The 7,693-nt window shown below is 46.2% G+C and overlaps 1 protein-coding gene across 4 annotated transcripts in view; it reads right to left on the reverse strand.

The window, feature by feature from the left end:
- LOC121868549 (synaptotagmin-15-like) overlaps positions 1-7,693 on the reverse strand; it is a 46,407-nt gene that overhangs the window by 8,931 nt on the left and 29,783 nt on the right. The window lies entirely within an intron of this gene.

Raw genomic sequence — 7,693 nt, forward strand, 5'->3', positions numbered from 1 at the left:
CCAAGTTATGTTAGGCAAGGGGCAGTTTAGCCATAGTTAGGTTAAACCACACTTAAGTTACTTTCAATTACAACAGATTACATTCAATAAAATCAAAATACCCGAAATTTAATTATAATAAATTAATTTAAACTTCTAATAAAAAAAGAACACAATAAAATCACTCTAGAATAATAATACATGCATTAATTAATTCAACTGTGAATGTTATTTTCGTCCGTTTGTGAATGCTGGTTTGTTTACGTCAAAGGTTAATCCCGCCAAGCACTCCGAGTATGAAAACAGTGATATGATGTACTGATAATTGTCACTGACCTCAATATTGTTTTTTATGTGTGTGTGAGAACGTAAAAATATTATTATTATTAGTAGTAGTAATAGTATTGTTGCTGTTGATGTTGTTATTATTGATCTTCCTCATATTATTATTATTATTATTATTATTATTATTATTATTATTATTATTATTATTATTATTATGTGTCGACCTCACTCCAGCGACCACCTCACTCCAGCGACCACCTCACTCCAGCGACCACTTAACCTGCACCTACATTCTCGATAAACATTTCTTGTATAACATATCAATTTAAGTCCTGAGAATGGCGTCTTCAAGGTTCATTAGATAAATAGATTGTCTGATGATATAAAACCAGAAAATATTTAGTAATTTTGTTCCGAATATGTCTGGGATATTTTAGGTAACTCAGTTTATATGGGAGAGTGACGGTGGGTGAGTGAGTGAGTGACGGTGAGTGAGTGAATAACAGTAAGCAAACAGAGAAAGCGAAAAACCCATATAATCTCAGTAATACAACAGAAAGCGAACGAGACCCAGCAACTAACCCCATAAACGAACAAAAACAAACAACAAACAAAACAGCACAACAACAAAAATACTAATAACACAGAAACAAAAAAATAAATAAAAAAATAATTAAAACTCCTTAAAACGGAACTACAGTAGACATTTTGGATACATATAGCGTCTGTAAAGATATTTGGTCTGTAGGAATATTACAACAAGAGACGACAGACCTAACCTAACCTAACCTAGTCCTGTTACCTGGCTTAATGAGATACAGCACAGGTAGAGGGTAAAATAAGAGCATTTATTTTTTTCAGTAGGGAGGTCATGATGTGTGTTTGATTAGTGAGCGAAGGTAGGTTAGGGGGAGAGGGAGGAGGGGAGAGAGGGGTGAGGGGAGGGGGAGAGGGAGGGGGGAGGGAGGGAGGGAGGAGCAAGAGGTTGAGGGGAGGAGGGAGAGGGGGAGGGAGGGAGGGGAGAGGAGGGAGGGGAGGGAGGGAGGGAGGGAGGGAGGGAGGGAGGGAGGGAGGAGGAAGGGGGAGGGGAGAGGGAGGGAGGGAGGGAGGAGAGGAGTGGCTTATATCCAAAATAGTTGAAGAGAACATATAATTAGGTTTAGTCACCGCAGAAATTGAGGTTAAATCGTCAACAATTAACTAAAGATCAGGAAAGAGAGAGGAAGGAAGTGAAGGAAGGAGGGAGAGAAGGGGAGAAGGAAGAAAGGGAGAGAGAAGGGTGAGGAGACCAAGGAATCAGTACACATAGCTAAAACAGATAATCTCCCTGAAGTGTCCTCTGTGTACAAAGGTGTATCTACAGACGACCAAACTAACACCTACACCCACAGCCACAACACCTTACAACACATGAGGTGGGAGGGGGGTTGTTGTTTACCTGTAAGGCACCTGGGTAACTCCTAGTCGACCATCACAAGAGGAAGCGAGGTTCATAGGTTAAACTTCATAACACTTTTTACCTGGTCTACCTGTTTACCTCACCTGGTCTACCTGTTTACCTCACCTGGTCTACATGTTTATCTCACCTGGTCTACATGTTTACCTCACTGGTCTACCTGTTTACCTCACCTGGTCTACCTGTTTACCTCCACCTGGTCTACCTGTTTACCTCACCTGGTCTACCTGACCTCCACCTGGTCTACCTTTTACCTCACCTGGTCTCCTGTTCACCTCACCTGGTCTACCTGTTCACCTCACCTGGTCTACCTGTTTACTCACCTGGTCTACCTGTTCACCTCACCTGGTCTACCTGTTTACCTCACCTGGTCTACATGTTTACCTCACCTGGTCTCTGTTTACCTCCACCTGGTCTGCCTGTTTACCTCCACCTGGTCTACCTGTTTACCTCACCTGGTCTGCCTGTTTACCTCCACCTGGTCTACCTGTTTACCTCACCTGGTCTACCTGTTCACCTCCTGGTCTACCTGTACCTCACCTGGTCTACCTGTTCACCTCCACCTGGTCTACTTGTTCACCTCACCTGGTCTCACCTGTTTACCTCACCTGGTCTACCTGTTTACCTCACCTGGTCTACCTGTTTACCTCACCTGGTCTACCTGTTTACCTCACCTGGTCTACCTGTCTCTCCCTCACCTGGTCTACCTGTTTACCCTCACCTGGTCTACCTGTTTACCTCACCTGGTCACCTTTCACCTCACCTGGTCTACCTGTTTACCTCACCTGGTCTACCTGTTTACCTCACCTGGTCTACCTGTTTACCTCACCTGGTCTACCTGTTTACCTCACCTGGTCTACCTGTTCACCTCACCTGGTCTACCTGTTTTACCCTCCTGGTCTACCTGTTTACCTCACCTGGTCTACCTGTTTACCTCACCTGGTCTACCTGTTTACCTCACCTGGTCTACCTGTTTACCTCACCTGGTCTACCTGTCTCCCTCACCTGTCCACTACTAAGGGTTAGAGATACGTACCTACACTAGTTCACAGGTTGTAAAAATACCTACATGAGGAACAAGGGAGGAGAATGAGGGGGTGAGGGGATAGGGGAAGGGGGTGAGGGGATGTTCTTTTACAGGAACATGTGTGAACAATGAACACTAAAGTGAACAGAATTCTAGTATATACTCATGACCTTAAGGTTCGTTACCTTGGCAACGAGTGAGGTATACAGCCTCCTCCCTCAAACTTTCTCCTCCTCCCTCCCCACCCACACACACAAACACACATACAGTACATCCTCTCCACAGTGTTATAAGCCCGTAAAGTATCACAACACCGCAACAAACATTCAGCCACAAACTTCCCGAAAATTTTAGTCAACAAACACGAACCGACCTCACTTGTCAACAAAACAGCATTCAAGATTGACAGAATTAAATAATCCCCTTACTTCTGAAATAAATAAATAAATAAATCTTACTTAAATTTAAAATACAAATTCAGCATCAAAGAATTTCCATCATGGCGTCGTTATTTGATCTCGCCAAAAAAATACAAAAATAAATATAACAATTAAAGACTTGTTTGTGACGATATCCGCATCTTGGGAAAAAAGCCCCCCCCACCCCACCCACCCCTACCCCCACCCACCCCCCACCCCCACCCCCACTCCAGGACGACAAAACAACATAGAACAAAAGATAATCACCCTCAAGCCAAGTCACAAAAGAGCGAGAATGTGTTGACTGAACGTATGAAAAACACCTTTATGGTAAAAAATAAAAAATTCGCGTTTTAAAAAATAATCGTATTTCTGAGGTAATTGGTAGTAAAAACAAATTATTCCTACGATTTCAACATTTCTCTCTCATAATAACTCATAATTACTTTCTCTAGATGTTGTTAATTGCTCACTATGAGATATTTAATGAGGTATTGTTTGTTTATATGAAGATTCTTGACCGCTAAATGTAGCTTAAGTGACATCGAGTTGCTAAAGTGAGCGGTGATTATCTCCGGAATAGGACGATTGGGCGCAGTCGTTTGGCCGCCAGCTGATTTGGCGCCAGGTTTTTAGACTCCATTTTTTGGCGCAAGGAAATAAAATGTTCGTTTCAAATCGATTCTCTCTCTCTCTCTCTCTCTCTCTCTCTCTCTCTCTCTCCCGTTCTACCTGTCACCGTGTCTCTGGGCTCCTAGGTGAGGCAAATTCCCCCTGGTTGTGACAGGTAAGGTACACAGCCTCCTCTCCCCACACCTCCACCTCACCACCCACACCCTCACCACCCCACCTCCCCACCCTCACCACCCCACCCCTCACCACCCCACACCCTCACCTCCCCACCTCCCCCTCCCCACCCCCCTCACCCACCCCACACCCTCACACCCCCACCCTCCCACCACCCCACACCCCTCCCACACCCTCACCCACCCCACACCCTCACCACCCCACACCCTCACCTCCCCACACCCCTCACCCACCCCCCTCCCACCCCACACCCCTCCCACCACCCCCACCTCCCCAACCCCTCCCTCCCATTCTACACCCCACACCCTCCACCCACCCCTCTCCCACCCCACACCTCACACACCTCACCCCACCCTCACCTCCCCACCCTCACCCACCCCACACCCCTCACCCACCCCCACACCCTCCACCCCACACCCTCCACCATCCCACACCTTCACCCCACCTCCCCCTCACCTCCCCCTCCTCCCACCCCCCCACCACCCCACACCCCTCACCAATACAACAACACAAAAACAAAAAACCTAAAAACTCTGTATAAAACGACAAAAATCCTGATTACTAAATACGTCTGAGATCTGGTAGTGACGCATCCGCACACAAATCCGGTTAAAATCCATGAATATTTATCCGAGTTATCGCGTGACAATTCTCGGAAAACGGACGCACGGACGGGGGGCGGACGGGGAGCGAACGAAAGGACAATTAGACTCAGAAGGAAACACAATATGCTGAATTAAATACATCCTCGACAATCAAGTCCACATGAATCTAGGTTTTAGAGAGAGTGTGTGTGACCTCCTCTTGACCTCCCGTTGTTATTAGGTCATCCTCGAGAGAATGACCACAGCTAGCTATTGGGGGTTGGTTGAATATTTATCATCACACACACACACACAAGGGCGTCTACATGTGATCACACCAGTATTTTCTAACAACGACTCTCTCTCTCTCTCTCTCTCTCTCTCTCTCTCTCTCTCTCTTGCAACATTACACATGCATGCAATAAAAAGCAACGAGTGTCGACCTTAACCCAATTTTATAAACAGGAAGAAATGACTAGAGTGTCGTGTCGTGTCGTGTCGTGTCGTGGCGTGTCGTGTCGTGTCGTGTCGTGTCTTGTCGTGTCCTTGTTTATGTCGTGGCGTGTCGTGTCGTGGCATGTCGTGTCGTGTCGTGTCGTGTCGTGGCGTGTCGTGTCGTGTCGTGGCGTGGCGGCGTGTCGTGTCGTGGCGTGTCGTGGCGTGGCGTGTCGTGTCGTGTCGTGTCGTGTCGTGTCGTGTCGTTAGATAAGTTTATGTTAGAATCAAATTAGATTAGGGTGGATAATCTTCAGGTGACCCTTTAATACAAAATACACACCTCTAATTAAGTCACCTCAGAGATAATTAAGGCGGGAATGTTTGTTTATGTTCGTAGTTCTCCCCATGGACGTGTGGCGGCGCTGTCGTTATCGCTGATTGGCTGAGTGAGGGAATGACGTCACGTTGCACAAACAGAGTGGAAATACACACTGGTAGGTTGACACAAAGGTGCTATGATCTGTGTGTGTGTGTGTGTGTGTGTGTGTGTGTGTGTGTGCGTGTGAGTGAAAGCAGTTTGTAGCTATATTTCTATATTTCACAATTGTCAAGGCTAGACATAGGTTAGTCAATACCACACACACACACACACACACACACACACACACACACACACACACACACATACACTCACACACACACATACACTCACACACTCACACACACACACCTAACCTATTCTTTTCCACTATTCCTCCTCTTCCTCCACCTCCTCCTCCTCTTCCTCCTCCTCCTCCTCCTCCTCCTCCTCTCTTCCTCCTCTTCCTCCCACCATTGTGACATGCCGCACCACTCACTAGTCGAGGTGAGGCAACGTCAAGGCATTACTACACACCATCAATCATTTAGCGTCCGTTAGCGTCCGTTAATGCCCGTATCAGAGCCAGGCGCGTCCGTTAATGTCCGTATCAGAGCCAGGCAGCGTCCGTTAATGTCCGTATTAGAGCCAGACAGCGTCCGTTAATGTCCGTATTGAGACAGACAGCGTCGTTAATGTCGTATTAGAGCCAGACAGCGTCCGTTAATGTCCGTATTGACATAGGCAGCGTCCGTTAATGTCCGTATTAGAGCCAGACAGCGTCCGTATCAGCATCGATTTGTATTGAGAAAGAGAGAGAGACGTTCTTCCTCTAACAAGGTCGATAATCACGTGAGAGAGAAATTCCTGATTGGTGAGAAGATTCCCGTCTCATTCCCAGATTAGGAATCCTGCCTGTCTGTGCTAAGAGACGGAATCTTACTTACCTCTCAAGTCTGTCTGTTTGACGGTGTGTGTGTGTGTGTGTGTGTGTCTGCTGTGTGACAACAAAGGGAGATTTTATTGGTATTTACAATTAACACACACACACACACACACACACACACACACACAATAAGCATTACTATTATTATTATTATTATATTATGCCAACAGTACCTTAATACAACACCTGTAACACAACACCTCAACACAACACCTGCCAACACAACACCTGCCAACACAACACCTGCCACAAACAGTACTGCCAACACTACACCTGCCAACACAACACCTGCCAACAGTACTGCCAACACTACACCTGCCAACACAACACCTGCCAACACAACACCTGCCAACACAACACCTGCCAACAGTACTGCCAACACCACCTGCCAACACAACACCTGCCAACAGTACTGCCAACCTACACCTGCCAACACAACACCTGCCAACACTACCTGCCAACCACTACACCAACACAACACCTGCCAACAGTACTGCCAACTTTTACACTGTCTGCCGTCACCAATACCCAATCAATAACACAGGTAAAAAATCAAACATTAAGCGTTTGTACCTGAAAACACCTTTGTAATTAGTAGACAGGGGCAGGGGGAGGGGAGCAGAGTGACCTCTAAGTGTGGAGGTGAAGGTCAAAGAAGGCAATAACTAGGGTCATAATTGGTGGTTAGGCAACTATAATAAGCCTTTGAGTACGATATTTAACCCCTTTGTACAGTACTGAAACAAACAAATAAAGCTAATTTTCCCCTTTCTGATTAATTAAGAAAAGAAAGAAAGAAAGAAAGAAAAGAAAAGAAAGAAAGAAAAGAAGAAAGGGCCTTTGATTTCATTTCTTTCGTTTGTGAAATCAGTTCAACAGGAAGGTTTGGCCAGGTAACACAGTCATTACATTTCTCAGGTGGGAAAAATATACCTGTCCTGATCTATCTGTCTGTGTCTGTCTGTCTGTCTGTCTGTATCTCTCCTGCGCGTTTATGGAATGGCGAGAAATGTGTGTGTGTGTGTGTGTGTGTGTGTGTGTGTGTGTGTGTGTGTGTGTGTGTGTGTGTTTACAGCCTATAAGAGTCTCTATAAAGGACTAACTCTAACCGACAGAGAGAGCAATTACATCTCCCCCCCTCTCCCTCTCCCTCCCCCTCTCTCTCCCTCCCCCCCTCTCTCCTCCCTCCCTCCCCTCCTTAATATCTTATGATCAGCCCTGACAGGATATCAATTCTCTCCTATGAGTGGTAGAGATGTGGCCTTGATCCTGACAGGGGTCCTTCAAGTGACTCAGGCAGACGCCCGCCTTACTCAAAGTGGATCTAAAAAATTTGAGGGTGAGGAGGGGGTGAGGGGGTGAGGGAGGGTGAAGGTGAGCAATGCAGCCAACCT

This window comes from Homarus americanus, unplaced genomic scaffold, assembly GCF_018991925.1.
Source record: "Homarus americanus isolate GMGI-L3 unplaced genomic scaffold, GMGI_Hamer_2.0 scaffold59495, whole genome shotgun sequence".
NCBI lineage: Eukaryota > Metazoa > Arthropoda > Malacostraca > Decapoda > Nephropidae > Homarus > Homarus americanus.